We start from the raw sequence: 14406 nt of genomic DNA on the forward strand, positions 1-14406 counted from the left end.
CTTCCTCCCTCATTATTAGTATGTTTTACTTTTTTCTATGAGGTTTTCTTTTTTATAAATTCTTTTATTGATGCATTATAATCGTACATATTAGTGGGATTTGTTGTTACGTATTCATACATATACACAACACAATTTAGTCAATATAATTCGCCAGTACTTCCCTTTTCCTTCTCCTTCTCCCTTCCCCAGTCACTTTCCTGAATTCTATTGGTCTCGCTTCTATTTTCAAAAACCACCGTTTAATCCCTCTTTCTTACATCTCCATCATTCAGTTTTTCAGCAGGTCTTGTCGGTTCTACTTGCAAATGGATGATTTGATTCTATTCAGTTCTCTGCATCTCCACTGCCTCTGGCCTAGGCCATAGGATGGTTGGAGCTAAAAGTCATTGCATCCTTAATTATGTGCTTTCTAAGATCTGAGTATGTGTTAACATTAATCCTACAAGCAATTCCATGAGGTGGATTATTATTTTCTGCGTTTTTCAGATGGGGAAACTGAGGAACAAAAGGATTAAGCAAAGTGCCTGGGATCATACAGCTAGTCAGCAGCAGCAGAGATGGGATTTAAACAGACTGTCTTATTCTAAGGTCTAGGTTCTTCCCCATTCAATTCTCTGTCTCTAGCTGATCACAAGGCCCCGTGTCAGTGGGTCTTCTCTCGGGTTGCAAGTTAAAAATCATTGAAGGAACTTAAAAAAATACCGATTCCCCAGTTCCTTTCCAGATCAGTTAGATTTCCTGGAGTTCAGCTTATGGATCATACATTTTTAAAAAAATTCCAAGGAATTCTCATACATAACTAGGGTTGAGAATCATCTCCTGTGTGTGATCTGCCCCTGCCTGCCCCTCCCACCCTTGTTTCAACCCCTTACCTTGATCAGGCTTTTCTCACTCCTTCTTCTTACTCCTTGAAGAGGCCAATTGCACATGCTAGGCAAGCGCTCTACCACTGAGCTATATCTCCAGCCCTGGCCAAGCTCTTTTCTGCCACAGGACCTTGTACTTGCTCTTCCTCTGCTTGGAACAATCCTTTCTGGCATCATCTGGGCCTTGAGTGTGAGTTTAGAGATCCTAATCCTTGAAAAGTTTGAGTCCTCCTCCCTGTCATATAAATATAAGTGAAAATAATATTAAACTTTAAAATAAGTGTACAGAGGGACCTCCAGCATTCTAGTTTTTCTTAAGGGATCTACTTCTTATCTTTTTTGAAATATTAAAAAGACAAAATTTCAAAAGGAATTTTGGAACCCCTACTTTGCTGCTACCTTTAGTAGCAGCAAATTCACCCCTAAGGCTTTCAGGCTCATCCCAAGATCACCTCCTCAGAGACCCCTCTTTATCCCTCTTAAAGAGGCATCCTCACCTTCCTGAGACGCCCTAAATATAAATCACCCTGTTTAAAAAAAAAAAACACATTTCATAGCATTAAATTCTGTAATTGTCAGATTTAGCTTTCAGTCTACTTGTTTATGATTTGTGTCCTTCTGAATGCAATTCTCCTCTATTTTGTTAGATGCTGTATCCGGACCTAGTAGTACATAGGATGTCTGGTAGAAAACTGGTGCTCAATAAATATTTTCAGAATGAGTGAACAAATGAATGAATACATGCTGATATATAACAAAGAGTAGTGAGCAGAGTCAGCTCAAGGTATACAGGTCAGCTTAGACTGTTACCCTGTAAAAGGTGGTCTCCATAGGTTGGGAAGGGAGAAGAAGTTTTTCAGACGGGTAGGTATTCCCGTTGGAGGAGGGAGTCCCTGGCTTCAGCGAGCCAAGACTCAAGGCACCCAGGAGGGCAGATGGCAAAGAAATGTGCTATGTATGATTTTGGATGGATTCTGGGGGCAGTAAAAGCATACACACACACACACACACACATACACATTTATATATATGTATATACCATTACTATCGAAATGTATATATTATAATTTCTCTGTGTTGCATTCACATTTTCAGACAAGTTTCTTAAACACAACAGCTATGCATTTTGTTCTTTAGAAAATGGAGGAAAGGACATGTGTTCATCCTTTGCTTTGGGGGCCAAACTAGGCTACAGAGACTGAGGCCAGCTTGGAGAAGTGGTTGTAAAGAAAGCTAGAAGTGTTTTGAGAGAGGCAGCAGGTAGAATGAATTTTTATGTGAGCATTTAACTCTAGAATTCTCAGAAGTCTTATTATTGGGAGAGTAGAGGAAAGAGTGACTCATAGATGGCTAAAAAAAGTTGAATTAATGCTGGGTGAAAAATTAATAAACCTTGTCCCAGGTGACAGTGGAGAGTAAGCATGTCTGACTTGTTTACTACTGTATCACCAGGTGCCTTACACTGGATGGATGCTCAATAAATATTTGTTGATGGTTCTGGATGTGTAGTGTTTCTAGGTTAGAAGTCAGAAAGGTCTGCTGAGGTGATGAACTCGAAGAAAATTTCAGGAACCGAGGAAGAAGATTAGACAAAACCAGAAAGTAGAAAGGTATCAATATGCAGTCTGATTTTCTGGGAGGATTCAGACCCCATATTTAGGCCCCAGAACAACTGGAAGGATAACAGGTATCATCAAAGACCCAGATGGAAAGACCAGAAAAACAGCAGACTGGATACATAGTTGGGATCTAGATTAGTGACGCTTCCCTGTTAGTTTCTGGGACATTTCCCTGTTAGTTTCTGGGACACTGTTGACCCCCAGGCAATAGACTTACAAAAATATTCATATTTGCCTGTGGGGAGAAGTTTCTTAGTATACTGCACTAGGTATGGTGCTCACTGGCCAAAGTTTGGGATGGGCTTGAAACTCCCAGGAGCCACATTATTGGCAGCAATTGATAGACTTGCTTCACATGTTCTCTATTCTTTGGGAGAGATATAGACTCCTTAAAACTTGTTTAGGGGTGTCTTGCACCTTAAGACCCTCAGTCTTGCCTTCCTCTCCACCAGGCCCACATGTTCTTCTTTCATCATGTCTCAAGGTTCTAAATCCTAATGACTAGTCCATGGTCGACCCAGAAATCCAAATACCAAATGAGCATCAGTTTGGGTTCTGGTCTTCCTGTCCCTAAGCATAGTGATGGTGGATAGAAGAAGTTGGCTTTGAACTTTAGGTCACGTAGGCTTATTCAGAACTTTTGATTCCAATACTTAGGGATGGGAATTGTTTTCCTGGATAGGAGAGGGAGTCTTGAGAGGAAGGTAGGGAGAAATATGCATGACATCATGTTCATTAAACAATATTTTTAATTAGGGTTTCCCTTGCCCCAAGAATACCAACTAATAAATCAATATTTATTTTTTTTCAGTAGTACTATAAGCATTAAGCTAGGTGCCAAACGGTTATCTTTGATCTTGAGGAGTTTATATTCCATATTTGGGGACAAATCACAAAATATTTAAAAATTGAGTAAACAAAAAAAGGAAAGAAATTAGAGATATTTATGAAAGAAATTTACAAAACAGAATAGAACTGATTGCTGATTAGATTGTATAGATAATGTCTGCTGCCCAAAGTTGGGAAGAATTTACAGATATTACCAGAGAAGCCATTACTGTTTTAGGAATTGAATCCAAGTGTTGGATTAAGATTTTGCCCAGCTCACAGGAGGTGAAGAGGACAGTGTAGACAGGCAGAGTTGGATGAATGTGTGGCCAGATGACCAGATGGCAGGATTAAAGCTCATGAGTGAAGGGGATTGTATGTTAGGACCTGAAAGGAAACTTTTTGGCTGGACCCTGGAGATGATGGAGAGTGTGAGCAGGTCAAAGTCCATAGCAAACCCAACTCGTTGCAAGTGGAGCAAAAGCCCAAACTCACAAGATGAAACACAGCAGGAAAAAGTGCAAAGTCACCTGTGCGTCTGTGATGTGTGTGCTCACACATTCTAACAATTCAGGATGGGGCAATCTGTTTCAACGTATTCAACTTGAAAAAGACATGGGTATTAGAGTATCTACAAGCTCACTATATTTGGTGGCATGACTTGTCTGGGACAAGCCTTCTGACCAGCAGGCTATAGCAGTGGGGTTGGCATGCTATTTTCCTCCTCTATGCCACGGACAGGAGTGCTTGCTCAGGTGAGCCGACATTCTTCTAGAACCTTCTAAGCCCTTTCTTGTGGGAGAATTTTATTCCCCTGGGCTGTTTCCATCCAGGTTGTTCTTGAACTCAGAGCCAACTTTACTTTCTCAGATAGTTGCACATCTTCACACAGAGTTTACTGAACCACCTGAGTTAATACCTTCAAAAGCTCTCTGGGAGTAAAATATTAACGTACAACTGCAGTGATCAGCTGTTCCAATTTGCCTGGGGACTGAAGGGTTTCCTGGGATGTGGAACTTTCAGAGTTAAAAGAAGGAGAGTCCTGCTCAAACCAGTCATACCAGAATCTTTGCTTTGATGATTTAGCCCTTTCCCCCCCCCCCCCCCCATGATTTTTCTCTTAGAGACTGGAGAGGCAAACACATCTCAGCTGTCTGCTGGTTATAATTTGCAGAGTCTCATTGTCTATGTTTTTAATGTTTTCTTGGAAGGAGAATGTTATGATCTAGGTTTAGCAAATCTAAGACATTCATCACAGCCACTTTTCCTACCAGTTTCCTTGAGGCGTCATATTCTGCAAATTATCCCATATGACATTTTCTTTCAGGAAAATAGATTGCCTCAATCTTGAGAGGCCAAATGTTCTAGTGGAAAGAGACTTTGGAAGCTAAAGATCTGCCTTTGAATTCTGGTTTCACAATATGCTAGTTGTGATAGATAATGCTATGTGTTCACCAAGTTCTACTTTGTTTTCCTCTTCTGGGCACGTAGAAGATTACTTAGGAGCTCTGTGAAAAGTTCTGGCTGATGGGGTGTAAGGCCAAATAAGTGTCATTTTGGACTGAAGCACAGAATCAGTGAGAGGAGTTCCTTCATGTCCTCTCTCCTAAGTAACTATGTGAAATACCATTGTCTTGCATATTACTTCTTGTAAGTAACAATAAACTTTTATAGTATTTAGATGCTCCGCTGAGATGTTATAGTTAATTTATTACTGCAGCATATTATAGCTTGAAATGTTAGCTCTGTGACTTTGTAAAAGCTGCTAATAATACTGAAGCTGTAAAAAGAAGATAAGAATTTCACCCTTAATGAGTCTTTTTTTTTTTTTTTTTAATGGAATCTGGTTATGTTGCCCAGGCTGGCCTTGAACTCCAGGCCTCAAATGATCCTCTTGTCTCAACTTCCCAGTAGCTGGGACTATAGGCATTCACCTAACACCCAGCCTTCCTAAAGGACTACAGCAATGCTCAAATGAGATATAGTATATGTCTTGCTTAGAATGGATCCTGATAAACAGCAAGAGTTGGAAAAATGTTTTTTTTTCTCTTGTATTCTCTCAGCAAAGCACATAGCTATTTATTTCTGGAGTGGTACTTAAACAAAGGAATAAATACAACCTGTAATGCCCAGGAAGCACACATGCAATCTCCAGATGATGGAGGGATAGGCTCATGTCTATACTGGCTGCTCAGCTCTTGATCCTATACCTGGAGAGTCCTTTGGCAAAGAGTCCAGGCCACCACAATGTTAAGGCATCTGGAAACTAGGACACCTATATTCACGTTGAAACATCATATTTTAGGAATATTTTTGACAGATGGGAAATGTTCTAGAAGAAGATGACCAGGAAAAATCTGAAAGTTATGGGACTAGATGAACCACCCACTACAGGTGAGGTTGTCAGATTTAGAAAAATAAAGACAGGAAGCCCAGTAAACTTTGAATTTCAGATAAATAGTGAATAATAATTTAGTATAAGTATGTCTCATATGCCCAGCCTTCCTAAAGGAGACTATTTATGTCATTGAAGTATTCTTTGTTTATGTGAGATTCAAATTTGACTGGGATTCCTGTGTTTTATGTGGCGATCCTGAGTATAGGGAGCTTATGTAGTCTTGTTGGAGACAGTGTGCATACACAAGATAGAGATGTAACATCATAGTCATGAACTTACGTGCATATTTATGCTTAAACAAGGTCAGCTTCTGGGTATACAAATTTCTCAGTGAACAACAGGAAAAATCAGCATCAGCTGGCATTATCCAGGCAGAAATGTATGGGAGAAGCAACTTTGGATGAGGGCAGTAATATTAGTTATCCTCTCTTTTTTTCTCTCCCTGATTAGATAAATGAGAATTGACTGTTTCTTTGTGGTCTACCCTAATCCATACAAGCAGTTAGTTATGAAGTAGGAAGACAAGATGCTCCTGGTTTCTTATCACATGTCAGCCCGCCCTCCGTTCCTGTCTTTTTTCTTTCCATCCTCACATACTTAGTGGGTAGGTTTATTGAGGAACCATGTCAAGTACTCTTCTGATGTAACACATTTCACAGCCCCTGGAAGCAATGCTTCCTAAGAAAGGAAACATACCTTACGAAATCTACGTGCAAGTATACATAAATATATTTTGAAAGTGTACAGAGCAAGCTCTCAGGCAGTCTGTGGGTTTAGAGGATGGGGGTTCAGGGTGAAGCAGGGAGCAGATCCTCAAAGGTGACTTGTCCTGGACACAAGTCACTCTCCTTATCCCAAATCTGTTATCTTTATTTTTACTGATTTTATTTTTACTAAAATAAGGTCACCATGAAAGATGACAATATACATAGAAACATAAAGAGGTAGAAATTATTAACATTTGGGGTATTTTCTCTTGAATACTTTTTTCTTTTAGGGTTAAGAAGATTTTCTTCAGATTTATTTTCTTCCCCCACTTTTCAGTTAACAATACTTCCCAAAGTTATAAAAATGTCTGTATCAATATTTTAGATCAGAAGAGGGCTGGTTCTGGATTCTGTTTCGAGGGGAAAGAATTAGATTGGGTGAGGATTCACTATCCTTGTCTGATGGGAAATCAACAAGACTTTGATCTGCGAATGCAGAGGCTAGCTCCGCTGCAAAGTACCATCCAGACTAGCTTTGACTTCAGTCTTTATCAGGTGTTGGACTCTGGTTTTACTTGAAGGCCATAAAATAAAAACGCCTGTCACATTTACACTTGTTCCTTTACTCTCCACCCTCTGTACTCTGTGTTTGTAAATATTCCCTCCCACCATCACCTCTGTGTCCAGGAAGAACAGAAACATAGCCCAATGCCTAGGAAGCAGGCCCTCTTGAGGGCTTCTCTCCCCAGATTATGGCTCCCTGGGAGTTTGCAGCCTCTAAGGAATGTGGAGGAACACACAGATTCCCAGTTTGGGGCCTGGAGCTCTCCTGGGGGACAAAGGGAACAGCCTGAGTCAGCTGATTGCTTGGCAGGTGAGTTATGAAACATCTGGATGGGAGTACTATTTACTTTGTTAGTAAATCTAAAGATCATCCACCATAGCACTCAATACCTGGGCCTTGATGCATGTGGAAACAAATACCTTTTGTAGAACAGGAACCTAGCCAGGCACTTTGCTGAGAATTGTGTATGCATCGTTTCTCTTAATCTTCACAGGATCCATGGGGAGCTTTGTCATGATTCCCATTGACAGAATGGGGCTTCTGGATGTTAGCTGCAGTGTCCAAAGTCACCCCGCTGGTGAGTGCAGAACTGGGACTTGAACCTTCATTTCTTTAACTATAAAATCTAGGCTTTTCACTACCATCCTAAGCTACCCAAGCAGAGCATCCTAGAGCTGAAGATGTCATCAATATTTCCCACCCCTGTCTGCAGCTTAGAATTCCCAGGGGAACCATTAAAACGTATGAATGTCCCTGTGCATCTGTAAGTTAATGAACGTTCTGGGTGAGACCTGGCCTGACCAGTGCTCTGAATAATTCTGAGGGGCAGCCTAGATGAGAACTAGTAGAATTTAATGCCCCCCCCCACCTTTTTTTTAGTAATGACAAAACTGAGGCCTAGGGAGTGACTTGCCCAAGGTGTTTAATTTTTTTTTTTAATTTTTGTACTGGGAATTGAACCCAGGACCTTGTGCCAGCTAAGTACATGCTGTATTGCTGAGCTATATCTCCAGCCTCAAGCTTTCCCAAGTTTACACTTCTATAATTCTATATATTAAGTAGCAGAGTTGGAGCTAGGTCAAGTCCATACATAGAGCCCTGTGTGGCCACAGGTTCTGTGGGAAGTAATGATTAAAAGGCTTTAGATGGTGTTGCTTCCAGACAGGTCCCTAGACGCACCCATACTCTCTTCCCCTCAAACCACAAGTGCTTATTTCTCCACACTCAGCCCTCAAATGCCAATTTGAACATTGAGACATTTGTTCTGTCTCTCTATTGGCCTTTTCGTGGTCATATTTAGAATGTTAAAATCTCATGTTGCAGCTCCTCCGTAGCCTGGGGAGAGGGTGTCAAGATGCAGACACCTCCCTTACTCTCAAGCATGCCTAGGTCCTCTGTTCCCAGATGCTCTGACCTGTGAGAGTGGCTACATGTTGCCCTTTCAGATGGTTGTACATATCTTTCTTCTTGGTAAGGCTGGGCCACTGCCACACGGTCAGCTCCACATGGCAAATCTGTGTCCAAAGGTCACAGAGCCTGGAGTTAGACCCTGAGAACCCAATACCCGGAGGTCAATGGCTGAACAGAGGTAAAGCGGGTGGAGAGTGGAGGAAGGGGCATGGCGAAGAGCCAGCTTGTCTGGAGGAAGGTGAGAATCAGGGAGGGGCTGGAGGGAGTGGCAGGAGAATCTCTCATTTACCTTCTTCTCTGGGAGCCAGCCAGCTATGGTCAGCATAGGGCTCCAGCAAGCTGCAGGCAGCACTGGGCTGTACTTCTCAGGAAGTGTGAGACATCTGGGGATGTGCTTTGAGAGGCAGAACAGGAGTGGAGGCCCCAAAGTGGCCCAGGAGCCTGACCCCAGGGCAGGGAATCCCCATCTTTTGGTGAGGGGAAGTTGTGTTATCTCATCATGCCCTTTGCTTCATAATCTGTCAGCTCACTGCCATGTTTGCCCAGTCAACTTCTTTGTCTTCCTACCCCTCCTTGTTGACTCTTGCCCTCCCTTGGAGCAACTCTGTTGGTGAAGGAGAGAGCCATGTTAGTATATGCCAGAGCCCTGAGATGGTACCTTTCCCATCTGTGCCCACACAAGAGAAGCTGTGGATATGGAAGACCTCAGCAAGGTCCCTGAGCATTTACTATATGCCAGGCATTTGGAAAAGAGTAGTGTCTGTTCTGGATGTTTCTATAGCATCAGCACCACCTCTGAAGCCCCAGTCAATAGCAGTGCTCCAAGGGTTGGAACAAGAGCAAAAGAAGGAATTTTGAGAAGTTGGGTCTTGATGAGATTTGGGAGACATATAGTCCAGAGTCTGGTGGATTAGGAAGGATGCAGATGGGACTTTAGGTGATGTGGCACAACTGCAGCCCTATGTAACCATCAGGAATATGAATGTTGGAGCAAACTGGTCTTGGCTCAAGTCACCAGTTACTAGCTGGGAATGATTGAAAACGGACCTGATTTCATTCATCTGCAAAGTTATCTGCCCCCACAGGGTTGTTGCAGGCATTGAATGAGAGGACTTAGAGTTGTACAAGTCACACTGAGGGCCCTCAGTAATTGTCAGCTGTGGTTGTCAGGCTGACTGCCTGGTTTCTCTAAGATCTCAGGCCTGAGCTAGTTTGCATGTCTGCTGGCTAGGCAAATGTCCTGGTTGAGTAGGCAAGGGTTAGGGAGAGGGGAAGAGTCATCCCATCTCAGGTGGCCTCAGCCTCCTGTCCTGTGTGTTTGGCCCCTGCCTGAAGCTGGCTCCCTTCCATGCCTCTAGCACATTCCAGGCCCACTTTCTCTCTCTGGTTCTGGGGAGAGACACAGAGAAGGTGACCAACTGTCTGGATAGCTGGAGTGTAGGACCACGGCAGCTTTAGTCACATGGTTAATACCCAGGACCATTGCTCGGGTCCACCCTGTTCCCCAGACAAGGATTCAGTCATGACTCACTGTATTCAGGTGGTGCTTGAGCCTTAGTCACCTGGTGTCCCTTCCTCCAACACCTGAGTGCAGCAGCCTGGAGCAGGCTTGCTCCTCCTCTTTTATTCTCTTCCTTTCTTCGTCTTCCCTTGCTCCGTATCCCTTGATTGCTCAGTGATCAGATCTTGGCTGCTTTTCCTGGCAACTTACACTGTTTGAACCTGACAGATGGATAATGGAGACAGTAGCGTCTAATGCCACCCCCATGTTCTAGCAGAGTCATTGCCAGGAGTGACTGCTAAGCAGGCAAAGGAAGGTACTGCCTATATTGACATTTTTTATCATCTGGGATAGGTGCCTCAGAGAAAGACCTCAAGCATCAGCTGACTGAGGCATGAATTTCAGCAATTAATAATCCATTCTGGTGACCAAAAGCCTGGACTGCCCCCTTCAAATGTGCAAAAAAAAAAAAAAAAAAGGGCATGAAGAGACTCATTAAATAGATATCAATTATTCATACTTCACTGAGAATATTTTTATTGCACAAATAGTGAGCACCTACCATATGCCAGGCGCTTGGAAGAGAGTAGTGAACAAAATACACAACCACCTTTACCTTCCTGGACTTAACATTCTATTGGGGAAGACAGAAGGTAAGCATGATAAATAGGTAAAGTATTTTATGTTGGTTAGATGATGGTTAGTATTGCCAAAAATGAAAAAAAAAAAAAAAAAGAAAGAAAGAAAGAAAAGAGAAGAAAAAAAAACCCACCAAAAAATGTAAAGTAGGTGGGGTTGGGTGTGTTAGGAATGTTGAACAGATATGAAGCAGGAAAGTTGGTTGTAAAATTAAATAAGGTAGCCAGAGTAAGCCTCATTGAAAAATTAGAATTTGAACAAAGACTTCAAAATGGTGAGTTAGTTTTGAAGATATGCAGGGGAGGAGCATTTCAAGTGTCAGGAGCAGCTGAGGCAAAGACCCTAAGACAGAGGCAGACCTGGGGCATCTGGAGGCACAGCGAGGAATCTTTGTGGCTGGGGTGAAGGCAGGTAGGGGAAGTAGCAGAGGTAAAGAGGTAATGAGAGGCTGGTCCTGAGTGAGATGTGGAGCTCTTGCAGGGTTCCCAGAAGGGGAGTGAAGTGACCTGCTGTGTTCGGCTTTGACAATAGACCTGTGCAGAGGAGACCAGGTCTGCAGTTGCAGAAGTCCAGGGCAGAGAGGCCCATGCAAGAAGGTGGAATTAGATTCTGGTTACTTTTGGAGGGAGAAGCTAATGGCATTTACCGGTAGATTGGTGTTGATGTGTGAAAAATAGGAGTCAAGACTGATTTCACCAGCCGCTTTCCCAAGTAAAAGTTCTAATGAACCAAGAAGGCTCCAGGGGAGAATAGCCCTTTGTAGCAGGAAAGTGGCTGGCAGGGTGAGAAGAAAGGGGTGTGCAGAGGAAGGATGAGGTGCTTGGGGCACGTCCCCATCTCCTCTTTAGCCCTGGTCAGACCCCAGCTGAGCCTAAGGCTCTATTTTAGAATTCTGGGGCATCCAACACAGGCTTCAGAATGTCAAAGCCTAATGTGTTCATCTAGGCTTTGACATTCTGAAGCCTGTGTTGGGTGCCCCAGAATTCTGGGAGCTTTGGGTCCTGATTTGGGAATGATCAATGTCCTTGAAGAGGAGGGATACTCTTGGCAGTCTGCATAAACAGCTTCCTGAGCTTTGCTGGGGAGTGTGGGGGGGGCCCTAGCAGAGCAATTGGCATTTCCATTCTGTGAAGCCAATCTCAGGGACCTGTCCCAGCTTGTGAAGTCTGAGACACCAAATGCTTATTTACCTGAGCTTCTAGCCTCAGAAAGGGGGAGGAGTGGGGATTTAAAGAGCTCCAGCTACTCATGGTGAGGTCCCCCACATGTCTGCCCTGCCTGCTTTCCTCTGGTCTAGGAACTGAGATTACAACACCTGCTCTCTTCTGCTGAGTTAATTATTACTGAGTTCTTTGTCATATCCTTTGGTGATGGGCAGAGAATGAAAGTCCCCTGAAGTTTTATGTTCAGAGAGTTGAGGGATTGGAGAAAGAGAGAGAGAGAGATCACTATGTGGGAGGGCTCAAAATGCAGGGACTTCAAAGTGACCCTTCTCTGCAGTGGACTGAATGGGGGTCTCTGTGTTCTGCAGGGCTGATGAAGTCAGGTGTCTTGTTCTGACCTCTGCTTGCTAAGTTAAGGCAGATTTCACTGGAATTCTTACAGTGGGCAAGAAACTAACATTTATTGGCACGCCAGCTATGCATCTAAACAACTTACTGCCCACTTGCTGATTACAGTATTCTCCCACCCACCTGAACCTGGGCTAAATTAGAATGTGGGAGTTAGACATACCTAATTTAATCCACAGAATCCTACATTTGTCCCTAAGTGTTCTCCAACCAATTGCTTGGGCATAACCCCTGTGGTGGTAGACAACTTTCTGCTTAGAAGACACTGAAATGCTAGAATGGGAAAGAGTCTCCTTTAAAGTGCAACTTTAGGCAATAATGTTCCAAAAGGATGCCAGGGTAAGTGCTCCAGGGCCAAGATCGGGACTGAATGACCTTCCAGGTCTCCACAAAAGCCCTCTGACCCAACAGGGTAGGGAAAGAGTGTCCAATGAGACCAGCCTTTCATCCTGGACCTGCTTTTGCCATTTACAGTGGTTCTTGGGCCTAGGAACCCTCAGCTAGGAGCCCGCCTAAGTCCCACAAAGGGAGCCGTGTTCTCTGGCCTGGCAGAGGGCCAGGGGAAGTCTGCTTTGACTTTTCTAGTCCAGCTCTGCCTCAGCTTTTCCTTCCACCACTTGTGGTCAAGTCTGTTTTCTGGCCCTCGGGGCTGGCATTCCTGCCCAGGAGGGAGGGGCTAGCAGACCAGCCCTCCCTGCAGCCCAGGCAGTGACTCACAGGTAGTTACCTGTCATAGGGCTCCCTGCCAACTCTGTGGAGGTAGCCAGAGGCGAGGCTTGGAGTTCTTCTGTTCATCCCTCTTAAACTTCCCTGGAGAGTTGAGCTCTGACCATTTCCTGATCCTTTTAAGGATCCTCCAAAGTTCCCCAAGAAGCTGGGATTTTCCACATTTTCCCCTTGTGAGGGGTCTGGATGTTTGGGTCTTCTCACCTGCCAGCCCAACCACATGTCTAGGCTTTAACATTTTGTATACAAGCTCTGCTCTTTGTGTCCCCTGCTTAGTCTTCTTGTCTAGGGTGGTCCAGGAAATAAGAGGAAGGTGACCACTACTGGCCTTGGAAAGATGCCAAGTAAGTGCCTGGTACCAAATTGAGAGCCTTTGCCCACTCCAGGGGTCCAGGTCTGTTATGATCACTCATATTTGCCTGGTGCTTTCTGTTTGCAGGACCCTTTCCAACCCTCAAGGCACCCATAGGTCAGTGGGCACTGCAGAGCTTGCTTCAGAGCCTCAGGATGGCCCACTTGCCCAGTCTCGTCTGAGGGTGGGGGTGCAGTGACGACAGATGGGCGTGACTGCTACCAGATTCCTGAGGCCCGCCCTGCAGTGGGACTACGCCCAGCCAGGGAGTCTCCAGAGGTGAGGCTGTTGTTTAAAACTTTGAAGCCAAGAGAGGAGACCCCCACATTTGAGGGGAGCTCTTAGAGAGGCGATCTGGCGAGGGAACAGGATCACCGGGAGAGGTATGTTACCTGCCTTCACCTGCCCAGAGGGGGCGGGTGGGGAGCAGGGCTGTCTCTGGGTGCCTGGAGCTGGTAGCAGAGCCTGATTCCTTCCTCCCTCTGGGAGCTCACCTGAGTGAGTGCACCTCCAAACGCTTGTTAAGATGTCTGCTGCTGTTTGCTCTGCTTTTCTACCTCTGATAAGCACCTCAGTGACTTAGAAGAAAGCCGGTTCAGGTCTGGAACTGAACACAAAAGAGAAGCGGGAAGGGTGGGTTGGCCCAGCCCAGAGTGCTTCATTCCTGGGGGATTTCCAGCTCTGGGGTAGGACTGCAGAGAGAGCACTGGACAAAAAACAGGAGGTAGGCCTCTCTCTTAGGTCACTGACAATCGTGGGACCTTAAGCTGCATGCTGGCTATTGGAAGGAATTATTATTTTTCTCTTTCCACTTTTTTTTAAAATTTATTATTGGTACATTATAGTTGTAGATAGTGATGGGATTTTTGTTACATATTCATACATGCTCACAACGTAACAATATAATTTGACCAATATCGTTCCCTAACACTTCCTCCCTCCCTCTACTTCTTCCTCCCCCTGGTCCCTTTCCTCTACTTATCTCCCTTTGATGGAAAAAATGATTTTAAAGCAGTAGGATTTAAAGGTTTAAATGCCCCCAGATTACCCATGCCAGTCCCCCATCCCTCTATGCCAGCTAATGGAGTGTGTGGCTGTCATTGGAGTAGAGCAAGGTCCAATCCAAGGCATAGGGAAGACACTGCAGGAGGAAGGATGGAGCATGCCTCCACGGGGCGGGTGCACCTCTGGGACCCCCCACTTGAGGCTTCTGAATCTTCA

At 44.4% G+C, this 14406-nt stretch overlaps 1 protein-coding gene across 5 annotated transcripts in view; it reads left to right on the forward strand.

The window, feature by feature from the left end:
• Nucleotides 1-7482: 7482 nt before the first annotated feature.
• Nucleotides 7483-14406, forward strand: part of Lamb3 (laminin subunit beta 3) — a 43268-nt gene continuing 36344 nt past the window's right edge. For 2 of the 5 annotated variants that reach the window (XM_015483702.2, XM_048809457.1), the window contains exons 1-3: nucleotides 12319-12446; nucleotides 13110-13177; nucleotides 13273-13464. The gene's annotated coding sequence lies outside the window, so the exon portion shown is untranslated. Of the gene's footprint in view, nucleotides 7564-12026; nucleotides 12447-13109; nucleotides 13178-13272; nucleotides 13569-14406 lie in introns of those variants that run through there. The other 3 variants (XM_048809455.1, XM_048809454.1, XM_048809456.1) reach the window with 3 other exon arrangements.

This window comes from Marmota marmota, unplaced genomic scaffold (genome assembly GCF_001458135.2).
Source record: "Marmota marmota marmota unplaced genomic scaffold, marMar, whole genome shotgun sequence".
In the NCBI taxonomy this organism is placed as follows: domain Eukaryota; kingdom Metazoa; phylum Chordata; class Mammalia; order Rodentia; family Sciuridae; genus Marmota; species Marmota marmota.